This window comes from Tachyglossus aculeatus, chromosome 2 (assembly GCF_015852505.1).
Source record: "Tachyglossus aculeatus isolate mTacAcu1 chromosome 2, mTacAcu1.pri, whole genome shotgun sequence".
Taxonomy (NCBI): Eukaryota; Metazoa; Chordata; class Mammalia; order Monotremata; family Tachyglossidae; genus Tachyglossus; species Tachyglossus aculeatus.
The window spans coordinates 105,434,207-105,453,363 of NC_052067.1; positions in this window are offsets into that span (position 1 = coordinate 105,434,207).

Genomic DNA, 19,157 nt, shown 5'->3' on the forward strand with positions numbered 1-19,157 from the left:
ACTAAGAGGGTGGGAACATCATTAACTGGAGGACATATGATAAACAGCAGAAGAACAGCCTAAAAAAGCATGATCCAGAGGAAAATGGACCCTAGGTCTCTGTCTGGATCAGCTTTTTTCTTCAAGGCAATGATGTAATAATGGAGGACAAATTTGAAGATAAAAGCTATAAATGATGAGGATGAAAAATGTTTCACCTTCTATACCTCCCAGAAAAGAAGAAAGCATCTCTAAATGACTTAGGAGAAACACTGGAAGGAAGGGACATTATCCATTTCCATAAAATATACAGGAGATAAGAACAACTTGTATTTCCCAAGCTCTAAGTACAGTGCTCTGCACACAGTAAGTGCTCAATAAATACGATTGAATGAATGAATGAATAAGATGTGTTTCAGAAAAAGGAAGGATATCTAAATCCATTGACTGCATATATATTAACATAAAAATTAAGGTGTTCAGTACAGCCTCATCCCCAGTTCAGAAAAACCTTGATTGTTTTTATCTGTGAACACAATCACTGTATTTGATGAAGAGTACCAAGATAAAAAGAAGGTACAAAAGCAATTTAATATTTTCCTAATATTCACCAAGAACACATTGCAAGGTTTTCCTACTACCTAGATTCGGTATCTCCCGAGTGTAGGAGGCATTCAACTAAGATAATGAAAATCATTGAAGAGGAGAAAAATTTAAGGTAACAGAACATATAATTACGTTTTTTCATATGGCACAGAATTTCTAATGGGTTTTCTCTGCCCTGGCTACAGATGAATGAGCCCAGTGAATTCTGGAGCTTGCAAATTTGAAGCTTTAGAATAGCCAGAAGTTAGGAAGAGGTTGACCAATTGACTAATGGCACTTTGTGGAAAATACCACTATGGTGTTGCTCTCTAAGGCTTTTCAGGAGTTCTACCTTATTGTAAGGTGGTTCTTCATTGCCCAAAGGCAGTTGATACCTAATATAAATTGGATAGGCGGCTCAATGATTTGAAGTCTTAAAGTTGGAATCTTTTAAGGTAAATCTGTTATAACTGGATTCTTTCTCTAATTAACCATATTTCTCATCCCAAATCGAAACTCCTTTCATGGTGCAAGTGCCCAACAGGGAAGCTTCTTCACTGGCTAGTTTATGGGGACAAAATCAGACAAAATCAGACAAAAAGTAACATATATCATATGTTACACCACCTCCAACAGTAAGTCAGGGTTTGTGTTAGAGTCTTTCATGAGCTGAAAATTCTCTGGCTGGCCTTCCTGGACCGCCTACCTTGGCCCATGCCGGCTCTATTAGGTTCTGACTAGGGAATGCTTCAGTACACGTGGTGCCAATAAATCCAGTGCTTGATACTATGGTTGTATGTAAGTGTGGTTGAGACCTTATTATGTGCCAAGCATTTTGCTAAGCACTGGGGTAGGTAGACTACAATCAGGTTAGATGCAGTCACTGTCCCATAAAGTCTCATAGTTTAATGGTAGAGAGCACAGCCATTTTATCCCCATTTTACAGATGAGGAAACTAAGGCACGGAGAAGTTAAGTGACTTGACCCATGTCAACCAGCCGGAAAGGGGCAGACCTGTGATTAGAATCCATTCATTCATTAATTCATTCAATCATATTTATTGAGTGTTTACTGTGTGCAGAGCACTGTATTAAGTGATTTCCAGTCCTTTGCTCTTTTAACAAATTCTGTGTTCTTTCCACTAGTCCTTTGCTCCCTGGATGCATCTGGGAAGTTATTCCTGAGCAACAATCATTTGCTCTTCCTGACTTTTTTTCCTAGGGCACTTGGTTGTCCCAGTTGGAGCCCCCTCTTTTCCTCTGCTCCTCCTCCCCTCCCTCTCACCCCCTCCCTCCCTCTGCCCTACCCTCTTCCCCTCCTCACAGCACTTGTGTATATTTGTACATATTTATTACTCTATTTTATTAATGATGTGTATATAGCTATAATCCTATTTATTCTGATGGTATTGACACCTGTCTACTTGTTTTGTTTTGTTATCTATCTCCCCCTTCTAGACTCTGAGCCCATTGTTGGGTAGGCACCATCTCTATATGTTGCCAATTTGTACTTCCCAAGTGCTTAGTACAGTGTTCTGCAGACAGTAAGCACTCAATACGATTGAATGAATGAATGAATGATCCCTGGCACCCTGCTATTAACTACCAGGAAAAGGAGAACATAGGGCCACAGGGTTCACCTGGTCATAGTTTGGCTTAGCTTGTTATTATAATAATTATCATGGTACTTGTTAAGTGCTTACTATGTGCCCAGCACTATTCTAGGCACTCGGGGAGATACAAGTTGAGGAGGTTGGACACAGTTCCTGTCCCACATGGGGCTCACACTCTTAATCCCCATTTTCCAGATGAGGTAACTGAGGCACAGAGATGTTAAGTGACTTACACAGCAGAGAAGTGGCCAAATCAGGATTAGAACCAAGGTCCTTCTGATTCCCAGGCCCATGCTCTAATAATAATGATGATGATAATAATAATAATAATAATAATAATAATTATAATAATTATAATTATAATAATAATGGTATTTGTTAAGTGTTTACTATTTGTTAAGCACTGACAAGCACTATTCTAAGTGCTGGGGTAGATGCAAGGTAATCAGGTTGTCTCACCTGGGGCTCACAGTCTTGATCCCCATTTTACAGATGAGGTACCTGAAGCACAAAGACGTTAAATGACCTGTCCAAGGTCATACAGCATACAAATAGTGGAGCTGGGATCAGAACCCATGTCCTCTGACTTCCAAGCCCACACTCTTTAACACCAAAGTTACAAAACCGTGAGACGGGGGGATGGCGGTGTTGTCTACAGGTGACAGAGAAGTCACTGGTGGGGCACATGGTTTGGGTGGGAAGATGAGTTTTTGGGGGGACAGGTTAAGTTTTGAGGCGGGAGGAAACGCGAGCTTGCAGAGAAAGAGAGAGATCAGGGCTGGAGATGGAGATTTGGGAATCAACCGCAAAGAGTTAAAGGCATGGGAGCGAACGAATCATTCAAGGGAGTAGGTGTAGATGGAGAGTAGATGGGGCCCACATGTTTTGTTGTCTGTCTCCCCCTTCTAGACTGTGAGTCAGGTAGGGACCATCTCTATATGTTGCCGATTTGTACTTCCCAAGCACTTAGTACAGTGCTCTGCACACAGTAAGCGCTCAATAAAAACGATTGAATGAATGAATTATGCCATGCTGCTTCTTTTGACCCAACCTAGACCTACAGTGTTCACATCTTGTAACACACACAGAGCTCTTTGAGACAAGGCCTTTATTCCAGGTACCACGCTGGCCTCCCAGGAGTGGTAAATTCTATTCTGGTAACTGTATTGTCATCTCTCCAATAACAGAGATTAAAGCCGACTGCGTTTCAAAAAAACGATAGGCACAGATTGCCTCTTTCTTCTGGCATCGCATCAGGTTCTAAGCAGGCATATGTGCTTTGCTAAATCAATTATCAGTCAATCAAACAATGGTATTTATCGAGTGCTTACTATGCGGAGAGCACTGAACTCGTGTGTAACGTGAAAACATGTGTTATAGAAGCAATGTCTGTATTTTGGACAATAAAGCAGGAGGAGTCCTCAACTTTGAAGTGACGCTGAACCCATATGCTTTGTCACTCTTGAGCATATGTTTGGAAAGAACCCTGATTGCTTTGGGGAAGCAGCGTGATGTAATGTTTAGAGCCCAGGCCTGGGAATCAGAATGTCATGGGTTCTAATCCCAGCTCTGCTACCTGTCTGCTCTGTGACTGTGGGTGAGTCACTTCACTTCTCTGAGCCTCAGTTGCCTCATCTGTAAAATGGGGATTAAGACTGTGAGCCCCCTGTGGGACAACCTGACTACTTTGTACCTTCCACAGCATTTAGAATGGTGCTGGAACATAGTAAGGTTTAACAAATACCATAATTATTATTATTATTTATGGGGTACATGAAAAAATGGATGAAAAAATCTTATGTAATTTATATAGGACATAAGGCGCAAATGCGTTCGCTAGGACATTAGATATGATGACACAATCACGATCAACCCGGTTGTATTTATTGAGCACTTACTGTGAGCAGAGCACTTCACTAAGCATTTAGGAGAGTACAATATAATAAAGATGGTATCCCCAGAAATGGAGGAAGCCAACTGAATCTTTTGGTGAATGGATGAGAACCCGGATAAGTACGATTTGTACTAGAGGCTGCAACTAACGTTTTTCTTTTCAGATTTTTTAAATCTTAAATTGAGTTTAATTCTTGAGTCTTTGGAAAGTGTGTCAGCTTTAAATCTAGCTCTTCTTTCCTTCAATCTTGTCCCACATGTACTCCAGTAAGATCATTAAAATTGTGTAATTAATAATAATAATAATAATAATGGCATTTATTAAGCACTTACTATGTGCAAAGCACTGTTCTAAGCACTGGGAAGGTTACAAGGTTGTCCCACAGGGGGCTCACAGTCTTCATCCCCATTTTACAGATGAGGTAACTGAGGCACAGAGAAGTTAAGTGGCTTGCCCAAAGTCACACAGCTGACAATTGGTGGAGCCGGAATATGAACCCATGACCTCTGACTCCAAAGCCCGAGCTCTTTCTACCGAGCCATGCTGCTTCTCAGAATTGAGAGTAATTCATTACTGTTTATATTTTCTTATTAAATTTACTATTTTAAAATGAACAAAAGTTTCTCTCTCTCCTCAACTCTGAATTTTGAGTATGCCTTCCTTCTTTGCTGCTTTCTCTTAATGTCCTTTTTTAAAATGATCACTAGATGACTTGGAATTCCCTGGTTTCACGAATCAGTACACAAAGTATCATCTCTTCATTTCTTATCCTTTCTTCTCCGCTATGCTCTTTTCTTTCCTCCTCTCTTTTTCTCTTGTCTCATCTCTGCTCATCTCCTCTTTTCATGTTTCCCCTTCCCTAATCTCTTCTCCTCTTTTGCTCCATTTCAAAACTGTTGTGACCATTTTTATTTGCTTTCTATCGTAGTATCTGCACTTTGGCACAAAAATTGTTTTTCTTCATTGTTATATGAATCAGGTCTTTCAATGCACATAATCCCATCAGAACATTAATCAAATTCCTTTTTCATCTTTGTGGCAGGACAAAGAGGGGATGTAAAAAGCACTCTACTAGACTGGACAGGGAATGGAGAATTGGGTACTTTCTGTAAAATAGATACTGATATTATGCTCTTAAGGGGATGCTGATAGATAGCCAATGTTCAATCAATTAATCATATTTATTGAGTGCCTTGTGTGTGCAGAGCACTGCACCAAGAGCTTGGTTGAGTACAATAGAACAATATAACAGAGTTGGTAGACTCATTCCCTGACCACAATGAGCTTACAGTCCCAAGTGGGAGAATGATGATACACAGAAACACTGGGCACTGAGATGCATGTGATGCTGTATATGTTATATTGGGAAAGCAGCAAAATGAAAAGTCATTCACTGATACATGTTTAAAGAATAATAATGATAACAACTGTGATATTAGCTAAATGCTCACTCGGTGCCGAGCACGAGACTAAGCAATATGGTAGATACAATTTAAGTACATTGGACAAAGTCCCTATCCCATGCACAACTCAGTATAACTAGGAGGGAAAAGAGGTATTGAATCCCCATTTTTATAGAGATCAGTCAATCATTAGGAAACTGAAGCACAGAGAAGTTATGACGTGCCAAGTTGACTCAGCTAGCAAGTGGCAGAGATGGGATTAGAGCCCCAGGTCCTCTGACTCTCAGGCCTAGGCTTTTCACCATTCATTCATCAATTCATTCCTTCAATCATATTTATTGAGCGCTTACTGTGTTGCCGAGCACTGTACTACACACTCAGAAAGTACAATTCAGCGACAAAGAGAGACAATCCCTGCCCACAATGGGTGCACAATCTAGAATGGGGGAGACAGAAATCAAAACAAGTAAACAGACATCAATAACATCAATATAAATAAATAGAATTAAATATATATGTATATATATATACACACATAAGAACAAATAAAACAGGCATTAATATAAATAAATGGAATTATAGATATGTGCATAAAGTGCTGTGGGGCAGGGAGGTAGAACAAAGGAAGCGAGATGGGTTGAGGTTGTGGGGAGGGGGAGATGAGGAAAAGGGAGGCTTAGCTACTAGGTCACTGAAGTCTGAGACTAGTGCATGTCTCCAGGGTGTCTCCTGATTCTTCCTCTTGGTCCAAGCAGTTGCCTTTTCCTTCTAGTTTCCTCTGAACATCAGTGCTTTTTTAAAAACATTATTAAGCACTTACTATGTGCCAGGCACCATAAACACTGAGGTAGGTGCAAGTTAATGAGATCAGACACAGTTCCTGTCCCAAATGGAGCTCATAGTCATAATCCCCATTTTGCAGATGATATAACTGAGGCATAGAAAAGTTAAGTAACTTGCTCAAGGCCACACACCAGACAAGTGGTAGAATTGGGATCCTTCTGAATCCCAGGCCCATGCTGTATCCATTAGGCCATGCTGCTTTTCTATCTGAGTGGCTAAGCTTGGCTATAGGAGGTGGAAGAAGGTCAGATGCTAAAGATAAAGGTAAAGGATAAAAGAGTTTTGGTGATGGTCAGAGGAGAGACCAGGTAAACCCTGGATTGTCCTGATAAAATCAGATTAATGGCCACCCTAGCTCTTGGTACATTAATATATGTGGACAGTTTCAGGTACGTTTGAGGTTATTTCTTCACTGAAACATACCCTTAGCTAGTAGCTAGCTATTAAATCTTCCCTCTTCATATCCGCCACCAGGTTTATGACTTCTCACTGATCAGTTCAGCGTATCCTTTCTAACTTTTTCACATTGAAGTTGGTAATAATGAAATAAAATCTACCAAGTTTAACATGCCTGAACTTTGATAAAAGCCAGATTTGGATTCTTTAGCTTCTGTTGCTGCCACCAATTAACCGAGTGATTCTAGCCAAGTCATTTCATTGTTTGGTACCTCACTTTCCACACCAGAGTAGAGTTATTCATTCTTTCATTCGATCGTATTTATTGAGCGCTTACTGTGTGCAGAGCACTGTACTAAGTGCTTGGGAAGTACAAATCGGCAACATACAGAGACAGTCCCCACCCAACAATGGGCTCACAGTCTAGAATGGGGAGACAGACAACCAAACAAAACAAATAGACCGGGGGATGGTATTTGTTAAGAGTTTACTATATGGCAGACATGGTACTAAAAAAGTAGCACTCTATCGGTTCACTCTATTACCCTGGGTCTTCCAAAGAGATAGCGCAGTATGTCCCTCTTAAAAGAGATACTCTGTGGAAGCAAAGCCTGAGTGCTTTTATTCTATTCTCACCCTGATTCCCTTCCAAGAGCTTGCTTACATTTCACTTTTGCTGTGCCTCAACTGCCCCCTCTGCGAAATTCAGAAAAATCCCATTCTCATTGGAGTATGCAGTGGAGGTTAATTCAGTTTTATTCCTTACTCATTTCCTAAAAGACAAGAGAGGCAACACGCTGACAAGTCTGTATTGTAAGAAGAGACTAGAAATGAGTCAGTTTAGAAACGAATGAGTCCAAGAATACCTGCAGAAGAGAAGAAGGCATTAGTAGATGTTTTGCCATTAGACTGGCTAATGTTTTTAAGTATTTTCTAGCAATATCTACTTAAAGAATAGCATACATGTGAGGACTGAAGTCACAAAACGGAAGATCTCCTCCAGAGTAGACATAACAAACTGAAGTTAATTCATCACAAGTTTCGCACAAGCCTTTGTTGGGCAGTTGGCCAGACCCATCACATTATCTGTTTGACTCACTGAGTCACTCTAGCTAATAGAATTTTGCCCCGTGTTTGTTGTTGCTATGGTGATGCAATATTATCAGGCATGTCATGTTCACAGATCAGTAGCAGCAGCACGGCTGCAGACACACAACAGCTTTCAGCCTTTGACCATAAACAGGAATTCACTCCACAGTCAGTCTGTCAAAAAGGAAGTCGGCTGTGGTGAAGAAGCACTAGGGCCGGGGCTACTAGTCCTTCCCTTTTCCTTTGTCAGGGGAATGCTATTATCATTAAAATAACCTTGAATCATCATGAATTCATTCATTCACAAACACTGTCAAAGAAGGTGCAATAGTTCAAGAGAATCCAGAGGGTCAAAGAGAGGACTAGTTTTAAATCTGTGCCTATTGAACCTGGAAATGACATAGTCTGTTAGATATAATCTTATTCTTACCATAGCAAATCACGCTGTGTTGGCCGGCACCAATGTCCAAGTCAATTCAGCACCATGAAAGGTTACTAAGAGGAAAGAGGTCATATCCTTTGTGGCCTTGCTTTGAGAAATAAACTGAGGCATGTGTGGGAAGATTTCAGGAAGAATAGCTTTTCCCCTCAAAAGTGAAAAACGAATCCCATCAGTGATCTATAGAGACTATAAGTATTTACTTCCATTGCCATATTCAGTTTTTAAACTAAAGGTACAATGATTGAGATCTTAAGGTTTATGATGCTTGATATGCCATGTTTGGTATGCCATGATTTGTTTTTAATTGAATTACAGAAAACTACAAAGTATCATACGAGATGGATTTTCAGAGAAATTTGCATTGGCACTGTTCATTGTTTCATTTACAATTTTCATGAAGGCCAAAATATTCCCATAATGTAAAAGTGATTGTGCATGTCAGTCAATCAGTCAATGGTACTAGTTAAACACTCTGTACAGTGTTCTAGTAAGCATTTGGGAATGCATGTTTACTTATATATTATATTCTTCCATAATATGTATATTTACTAGACTTTCTAATAATAATAATGATAATAATTATAGCATTTGTTAAGTGCTTACTATGTGCCAAGCACTGTTCTAAGCACTATGGTAGATACAAGGTAATCAGGTTGAGCACAGTCCTTGTTCCACATGGGGCTCACGTGCTGAATCACCATTTTCCAGATGAGGTAACTGAGGCACAGAGAAGTGAAGTGACTTGCCCAAGGTCACACAGCAGATATGTGGAGGAGCTTCATGCCTCCATGCTGCATCCCTGCCCACCTCTTCATTTGTTCATTCATTAATTCATTCATTCAATCATATTTATTGAACACTTTGTGCAGAGCAGTGTACTAAGTGCTTGGGACAGTACTATACAACAATAAACAGATACATTCCCTGCCTGCAACGAGATTACAGTACATACACAATAGCACAAATTTTTCTCAACACAGGGTTGTTGTCAGGGAATATTCACGCTAACATTATAGGAGAATTGAATGTATTATTCACCCTTTGATGGAAGACTTCACTATTCATGGATACTTCTCACTTAGCAGAAATCAATTTTTCTTAATTCAATCATTCAGTTGTGTTCATTAAGCGCTTACTGTGTACAGAGCACTGTACTAAGCTCTTGGGAGAGCAGAATGTAAGGGTTGGTAAAAACGTTCTCTACCCACTTATAGTTTCTTATAATAAATGAATTAAAACATTCTGTGGTATGCCTGTAGATAGATCAAATTATTAGATGTCCCAATTTAATGTATGTGTGACCTAGTCCTAATAGTATCAAAAACAAACCAGCATGCCAACCTGTGTCAAGTTGGACACAGTCCAGATCCACATGGGGCTCATGGTCTTAATCCCTGTTTCACAGATGAGGTAATCAGGCACAGAGAAGTTAAGTGACTTGTCTAAAGTCACACAGCAGACAGGTGGCAGAGGCAAGATTAGAACACAAGTCCTTCTGACTCCTATGCCCATGCTCTATCCACTAGTCCTTCTGAGTTTCCTACTTGAAAGATAGTTTGATATTAAGATTTCCTTCCCTGTAAGGGAGTGAGGGACAAAGACGATTGAAAACACAAACCTCTCACCCCTGCTCCCTGTGGAAAGAGAGGATAGTGTTATATTTGATGTAAACAGTGCTTTGCACATAGTAAGCGCTTAATAAATGCCATTATTAAATACAGGCCGCAAAGCTGAGAAAGGAAAAGTAGTCAACAGCAATAGAAGGCAGGATTGCTTTATTCTAGCAACATTGATTCTGCTGTCTTGAATCATTGTTGTTAGATTGAAGGAGAGAGAGCACTGATTTTGGGATACTCTCCTCACCCCCAGCAACCTCTCCTGCTAAAGCAGAATTTACTTTGTTTGACCAGGGTTCCTTGCTTTCTTTCTCATAATCTTGGTGAGTGCAGGGAAGGATACAGAGGGAATGGAGGCCTCATACTCTTTGCTGAAAATGAAGGGGAGAATGGAAGTGGATGTTTATAAAATTCTCTGAGTTTCTCGGATGCAATACTCTACTTATGCTAAAAGAAGGAAAATATGATTAAATTTGAGTGATTTAGGAAGCCAAACAGAAACATTTAGGGCATGAAAAATCCATTTTGGCAACTGTTTGCTCAGTTAGCTAGACAACTGCCAAATATCCACTTCAGTGAATCAATCAATCAATCAATCAATCGTATTTGTTGAGCACTTACTGTGTGCAGAGCACTGTACTAAGCGCTTGGGAAGTACAAGTTGGAAACATATAGAGACAGTCCCTACCCAACAGTGGGCTCACAGTCTTAAAGTCTAAGTGAAGGCCTATCAAAGGATACTCTAATAAAAAGACAGTGATTAAGATGATCAAATTAACAGGATAGGATAAGAATGGGACAAGAAGAATTGCGGCCTCCATTTGGAACTGCTGTGTACTTCTGTAGGTAATAATTATGGCACTTGTTAAGTGCTTACTATGTGCCAGGCACTGTACTAATACCGGATAATCAGGTTGGTCACAGTCCATGTTCTATATGGAGCTCACAGTCTCAATCTCCATTTTACAGATCAGATAACTGAGGCACAGAGAAGTTAAGTGACTTCCCAAGGTCACACAGCAGACAAGTGGTGGAGCGGGGATTAGAACCCATGACCTTCTGACTTCCAGCTTCATTCTCTATCCACTACACCATGATGCCAAACTATATTAGGAGAGTGATTTGAAATTTGCATCTGGATTCATTTTTCACCTCTGGGATGAAAGTTCATTATGTTGTTTTTGTTTTGTACTTTTATGACATTTGTTAAGTGCTTACTCTGTGTTAAACAGTATTCAAAACAATAGGGTAGGTGCAAGCTAATTAGGTTGGACGCAGTCCCAGTTCCACATAGGGCTCACAGTCTAATTAAGATTGTTATATTGTACTCTCCAAAGCATTTAGTACAGTGCTCTGCACAGAGTAAGCACTCAGTATGTATGATCAATTGCTTGATTGATTGATAGCCTGGGCACAGAGTGGAAAAGAACCATTGATGTCATCCTAAATTTTCATATTTTTTCATGCCAGGCCAAGTCCAGTCTCCCTCATGGAGGGAATGATAGGAAAATGGGCTCAGACCATATTTAATATCAGATATTAAGATAGGATCACCAACAGAAGCAGCCTGGCTCAGTGGAAAGAGCCCGGACTTTGGAGTCAGAGGTCATGGGTTCGTATCCCAGCTCTGCCAATTGTCAGCTGTGTGACTTTGGGCAAGTCATTTCACTTCTCTGAGCCTCAGTTCCCTCATCCGTAAAATGGGGATTAAGACTGTGAGCTCACCGTGGGACAACCTGATCACCTTGTTACCTCCCCAGCGCTTAGAACAGTGCTTTGCACATAGTAAGTGCTTAATAAATGCCATTATTATTATTTTTATTAACACCAAAATCTTAGACTGCAGTCAATCAGTTCACCAGTAATGAAACAGTGCTCAGTGCAACATAACTTCACTCAACAGTCTGTGAGGAGAATGAATGAAAGCAGTATGCCCAAGCAGCTGCTGGATAACAATCTGGGTAGGGACTGTCTCTATGTGTTGCCAATTTGTACTTCCCAAGCGCTTAGTACAGTGCTCTGCACATAGTAAGCGCTCAATAAATATGATTGATGATGACGATGAAAGGGGCCCAAGCAAGCAAGGAGGAAGAATAAACAATTTAAGCATTTTTGTGAGACCTCTGCAGCCAACAGGCCAGCCTAGAGGGATGCTGTCTTCGAGAAGGCGTTACAGTGATGGGGATATAATAATAATAATAATGAAGGTATTTGTCAAGTGCTTACTATGTGCCACACACTGTTCTAAGTGCTGGGTAGATACAAGCTAATCAAGTTGTCCCTGTGGACACAGAGACACAGATAAGTTAAGTGGCTTGCCCAAAGTCAGCTCAGCTGACAAATGACAGAGGTAGGATTAGAACCCATGACGTCTGACTCCCAAGCCCATGCTCTTTCCACTAAGCCATGCTGCTTCTCTTAAATAATGGCTTTTGTTAAGCACTTACCATGTGCCGAGCACTGGTCTAAGCGCTGGGGTAAATACACAGTAATCAGGTTGTCCCATGGGAGGCTCACAGTCTTAATCCCCATTTTACAGATAAGGTAACTGAGGCACAGAGAAGTCAAGTGACTTGCCCAGAGTCACACAGCTGATCAGCAGAAGAGCCGGGATTAGAACTCATGACCTCTGACTCCAAAGCCCGTGCTCTCTCCACTACATGCTGCCTCTCTATCAGGCTATGAGGACACAGGTTCAAAAACAGGATCAGGCCCTGAATCTGATAAGCACATCTGCACAGCTAAGAATTACTTTTTTGTTCAACAAAAATGCAGAAGGGAGTATCGATCTGGGTACCATTTCTTCATCCACACTTACGCACATGGAGATTATACTGTCAGCACCAGCTATATATTTATCTACTTTACCTTTTGAAGTATGTGCAGGTCTTCATAATTGAAAATGGCAGTAGATGGAGAAGGAGCATGGCCTAATAAGAGTTTGGGCCTGGGGGTCAAAGGTCATGGGTTCTAATTCCAGCTCTCCCAATTGCTTGCTGTGTAACCTTGGGCAAGTCACTTGACTTTGCCTCAGTTTCCTCAACTATAAAATTGGAATTAAATATCAATTCTTCCTCCTATATGGACCTTGAGCCCCATGCGGGACAGGGACTGTGTCCAACCAGATGATAATAATAATAATGATGGTATTTGTTAAGCACTTACTATGTGCCAAGCACTGTTCTAAACACTGGGGGGAATACAAGGTGATCAGTTTGTCCCACGTGGGGCTCACAGTCTTCATCCCCATTTTTACAGATGAGGGAACTGAGGCCCAGAGAAGTAAAGTGATTTGCCCAAAGTCACACAGCAGACAAGCGGCAGAGCCGGGATTAGAACCCACAACCTCTGACTCCCAAGCCCTAGCTCAGATAAACTTCTATCTAAACCAGATCTTAGAACAGTGCTTGACACATAGTAACAAATGCTTATAAAATAACAAATACTGTATAAAAAAGGCAGCATTGATGCTGAAATTCACTGTGAGTGCAGCTGAAATTCACCTATGAGAAGCATCATGGCTAGTGGAAAGAGCTCGAGCTGGTGTCCTAATCTCTGTTCTGCCACTTGTCTGCTGTGTGACCTTGGGCAAGTCGCTTTACTTCTCTGTGACTTTACCTCAACTGTAAAATAGGGATTCAATACACTTAGACTGTGAGCCCCATTAGGAACCTGATGACCTTGTATCTACCCCAGTACTTAATACAGTACTTGGAACATAGTAAGCACTTAACAAATACAATTATCATTATTATTATCTGAAAAGACAAGTGTACATAAGATCTGTCCCTTGTTGTGTTCAAGGTTTCATGTTTGTATCTTCTGGCACCATTTTCTCTTTTTCTTCCTTGTCTCTTGTTTGTTACAAAGATGTGCTTGAAACGAGACATTCCTTTCTTGTGAGCAGTGCATCATTTTACCATGTCCTTAAACATTTTCTTCTTCCCTCTTGTTTTCAGTTTTCCAATTTTGCTTCTCTATTCAAGAATTGTGTATCCTGTTACTTATTTTCCTTATTTGTTCCATCAGTATAACTAGGTTAGATGAGCAGAGCTTTTAATGCAAGGAGACAAATTATGTTCCAGAACTTAATTTTTTGTGATTTTTTTTGCCTTTTGAAATTGAGTATAGCCTAAAATGATGTTGATTTAACTGCTCAAGAAGTAAGCCCTTAGATAAAAAAAATCATGTCTACCAACTCCATTGTACTTTCTCAAGTACAGTAGAAAGGGAAACAGCATGAGCTAGTGAAAAGAGCACAGGGCTGGTAGTCAGAGGACCTGGGTTCTAGTCCCTACCCGGCCACTTGTTTGCTGGGTGAACTCGGCAAAATCACTTAACTTCTATTTGCCTCAATTCCATCATCTGCAAAATGGGGATTCAATACCTCATTCTTCCTCTTATTTAAGATTGTGTCTACCCCAGTGTTTAGTACTGTGCATGGCATATAGTAAGTGCTTAACAAATACCACAATTATTATTAAGTGCTTAATATAGTGGCTTGGCACATAGGAAGTACTCAGTAAATACTAATGATTATTGATTAGTGAGATGTGGTACCTGATTAGGTTCCAGGACTCCCAGGTGTAGAGAAGGTTGGAGAACACTCCATCTCAGTAGACCTTAGTTTCATTCAGCGCCTGATATTACATTACTGCCACATCTTTTGACAGTCTTCCAAAGGAGATATTGACCTCCTTAATTTGGCTTTCTACTTCTTTGTCTATCATTTGTTGGACAGTGGGCTACCGAGATAACAGAATTATCTGTCCGTTTAGGTCTCTGTTGCCAATATGCCTTTTTGGTTTTGCATATAGCTTCTGTAGTGCAATCTGTCACATCACCTTGGGTTTTTTTTTTAAACTTATCTTTAGCTCATAACACTTGGCTGATTCAGTAATTCAGCATGCAATTATTTGCATGCCCTCTTGGGTGTGGACCTCTGGGACACAGTCATAGGCCGACAGTGACTCTTGAATAATATATATATCATTATGTCACGGCGGACTTGGTCAGACCTAAGGTTGCCTTGTATGATCCATTCACCATCATTTCAAGGGAATAATATGGAAATGTTACATTTTTCCCAGTTTTCTGCAGTGAAAGAGTGCTCACTTTTCTTGCTTCTAAAAGCAGTAGTGACTGGGCACATTCTTGGCAAAATTGGGTGGGTCTTTGCTTCAGACATTCACATCTGTTCACAGTGACAGTGTCTGCATAGGGCGAATCTAATAACAGTTGGAAAAAATTCACTGATGCCCCTGAATCTTAATGGTACCAACAGTATTTGACTCAGTCAATTAATGTTAGGGAAATCTGAATCTAGCACTTTTTGTTGCAATTCACCAAGGTTAAAATTGAAAATGTTGGCTTGAAATTGTGCAAGACATATTTTTTGCAAGCAATTGTGTTCTTACCTGGGTCTCCTGAATAGAAAGATGTCTACCCCATTGTTGGATGCTGTTTGAGGGTGCTATCACGGATGCTATCTGGAAATGCTTTCAGGAGAGTGGTGTGAGTGACATTGACATCTCCTCCCTTGCCCTCAACCTGTCTGCGTGGCTTCTAAGTTCTGCAACAAGACTAATGAGGGTGGCATCAGGCTTGGAGGACAAGGCTAGGGGTAAGAAAGATCTGTCACTCAAGCGATCATGAAGATACCAGGATCCCTGGGGTGGATTCAGGTTGGCAGTTAGCAATTCACTGCCCCAAAAATGATGATCTTGGTTCAGGGTACACTCTGATGTTAATGGTCCTCAGTAATATGATTTGTTTATGTAGATGCAGTCATAAACATCATATATTTACACGTATGTGGTATTATATAATGATATTACATTTGAAGATTGAGATTAAATTTTTAAAATTATGTGCCTGCTAATTTTGTTGTATTGCACTCTCCCAAGTGCTTAAATTTGATTGAATGAAGTGCTTAATACAGTGCTATGCACATAGTAAGTGCCCAATGAATACCACTGATTGATTGATTTATCAAATTATCTTATTGAATTGAACTATGATTTTGGAAACTAGACTGAGGGTGTTTTGCACATTTGGTCATTCATCAATGCCAAAGTCTACAGGACCTATACTCTTCAACGTGGGGCACTTCCAATTATGTTCTATTTCTTAACAACCTTTTCATTGTTATCAGGCTTTTTCAGTAGTCTAATATATACAAGTAGCAATCATTGTTTCATGCTATTCTTATGAGAATGAGAACCTCTTATAAGAATTTTATGAGAAGCGGCATGGCTTAGTGGAAAGAGCCTGGGCTTGGGAGTCAGAGGTTGTGGGTTCTAATCTGATGGCTCCGCCACTTGTCAGCTGTGTGACCTTGGGCAAGTCACTTGACTTCTCTGGGCCTCAATTAACTCATCAGTAAAATGGGGATGAAGACTCTGAGCCCCAAATGGAACAATCTGATTACCTTGTATCTACCCCAGTGCTTAGAACAGTGCTCGGCACATGGTAAGCGCTTAACAAATACCAACACTATTATTATTATTATTATTCAATATATGCCACTGCGTGTGCCTCATGGAATAAGAGGTTGATTTCGTGAATGATTGGTGGAAGTCACTAAGCAAAACTAACAGTTCAGGTGATCAGTTCAAAAATAAGAAAATGTTTTGGACCATAAATGATAGTGCTCATGTGTATTGCAATATTGGACTCAAAATCCTTGCATTCACATTAGTTTGTTCACCTCAAAGTATGCATATTTCCCTTTGTATTCCTCACTTTACTACGTTATCCACAGTAGGTTGGCACTGCTATATTTATGTTCACTTTAATCCAACACAAAACTGCGTATATGCCCTTCACTCAACCCAGTCTATTAATTTTGAAATGCCTAGAGCCAAAACTCCCTATGGAAGAAAAGTGTTTTGGGTTGCATTTCCAAGCTACTGGAATAATCTACCTGATTCATTACAATGAGCAGCAATACTGTGTTACTCTTGGGGAAACTTGACCCTTTCCTTAAAAAGCTATTTTAAAATCAAATGAGTGAACTTTTCAGAAGTGTTTCATTGTATAGCCTGAACATACTTTAGGTTTATGTGTGTTGAGCTGAAGTGTTCAGAGTAGTACTGCCTTAAGGTTACTTATGAATGTTAGGTCTTGATGGTGTATGGCCCCAGAACAGAACTTCCCCATGATTTCCCCTAATATTAACAAAATAGGGGTATTGCTACCCCATCCTTCAGACATGTCTGCTACTGCCTAATGATGATTACTGCATCAGCCTCCTCTCTGATCTCCCATCCTCCTGTCTTTCCCCACGTCAGTCTATGCTTCACGCTGCTGCCCGGATCATCTCTGTGCAGAAACGCCCTGGGCATGTTACTCCCCTCCTCAAAAATCTCCTGTGGCTACCAGTCAACCTACGCATCAAGGAAAAATTCCTCACTCTTGGCTTCAAGGCTCTCTATCACCTCGCCCCCTCCTACCTCATCTTCCTTCTCTCCTTCTACAGCCCAACCCGCGCCCTCCGCTCCTCTGCCACTAACCTCCTCACCATGCCTCGTTCTTGCCTGTCCCGCCATCGACCCCTGGCCCACGTCCTCCCCCTGGCCTGGAATGTCCTCCCTCCACACATCCACCAAGCTAGCTCTCTTCCTCCCTTTAAAGCCCTACTGAGAGCTCACCTCCTCCAGGAGGCCTTCCCAGACTGAGCCTCCTTTTTCCTCTCCTCCTCCCCATCCCCCCCACCCTACCTCCTTTCCCTCCCCATAGCATCTGTATATATATTTGTACAGATTTATTTCTCTATTTATTTTACTTGCACATATTTACTATTCTATTTATTTTGTTAATGATGTGCATCTAACTTTACTTCTATTTATTCTGATGACTTGACACCTGTCCACATGTTTTGTTTTGTTGTCTGTCTCCCCCTTCTAGACTGTGAGATGCTAGGGACCGTCTCTATATGTTGCCAACTTGTACTTCCCAAGCGCTTAGTACAGTGCTCTGCACACAGTAAGTGCTCAAGTAATACAATTTAATGAATGAATAAAATCACTTCTTTTGATCCCAAAAGACTTCCTTTCCCCCAAATATGAGAACTTGTCTCCTCTGGTCGCAGTTTACATTTATTGTTATCACTTGTGTAAATTTGTACATATGTATTACTCTATGTATTTTATTAATGATGTGTATAGCTATAATTCTATTTATTTTGATGGTATTGACACCTGTCTACTTGTTTTGTTTTGTTGTCTCTCTTCCCCTTCTAGACTGTGAGCCCACTGTTGGGAAGGGACCATCTCTTTATGTTGCCGATTTGTACTTCCCAAGCACTTAGTACAGTGTTCTGTACACTGTAAGTGCTCAATAAATATGATCGAATAAATGAATGAATGAATTATCATTAACAGTAAGGGTATTTATTAAGCAATTGCTATGTGCCAAACCCTGTCCTAAGTGCTAGGGTAGATTCAGATGATGATGATGATGATGATGACGATGATAATGATGACGATGATATTGATAATGTTTGTTAAGCACTTACTATATGCCATGCTCTGTACTAAGAACTGGACTAAATACAAATCAGTTTGGACAGAGTACCTAAATACTGTGGAAGAACAAGTATTTACGCCCCCATTTTACAGATGAGGAAATTCTAAATACATGAAAGAACAAGCATTTAATCCTCATTTTATTCATTCATTCTTTGTACAGTGCACTGTACACAGTAAGTGCTTAATAAATATGATTCATCCAAGCGCTTACTGTGAACAGAGCACTGTACTAAGTGCTTGGGAAGTAGAAACTGGCAACATATAGAGATGGCCCCTAACCAACAACAGGCTCACAGTCAGGAGGAAACTGAGGTGCAGAGAATTTAAGTGACTTACCCAAGGTTATATAGTAGTCAAGTAGCAGAGCTGGGATAAGAAACCAGGTCTCTAGCAGACAAGTGGCAGAGCTAGGATTTAGAACCCAGGTCTTCTGAATCGGAGGCCCAAAGTCTTTCCTCAGGTCAGACACAGTTCCTGTCCCATATGAGGCTTACAGCCTAAGAGGGAGGGAGAACAGAGTTATTTCCCAATATCTTCCTTCCCACTTACACCATATGAACAGTCTCTATCTCCTGCTGAAACCTCTTATAATAAAATTCATCAAACACAGGCATATGCCTGCAGAGTTTCCCACAGGCCCTTATTCCCATAAAAACATAACATTGAAGGAAGAAAAATTAGAAGAAAAAGATAGTGAATTGCTTTTAGGTCCTCTGCCTGATTCTCTTTAGGTTCCTCCTGATTTATTTTTGGCTCCAGGCATGTGA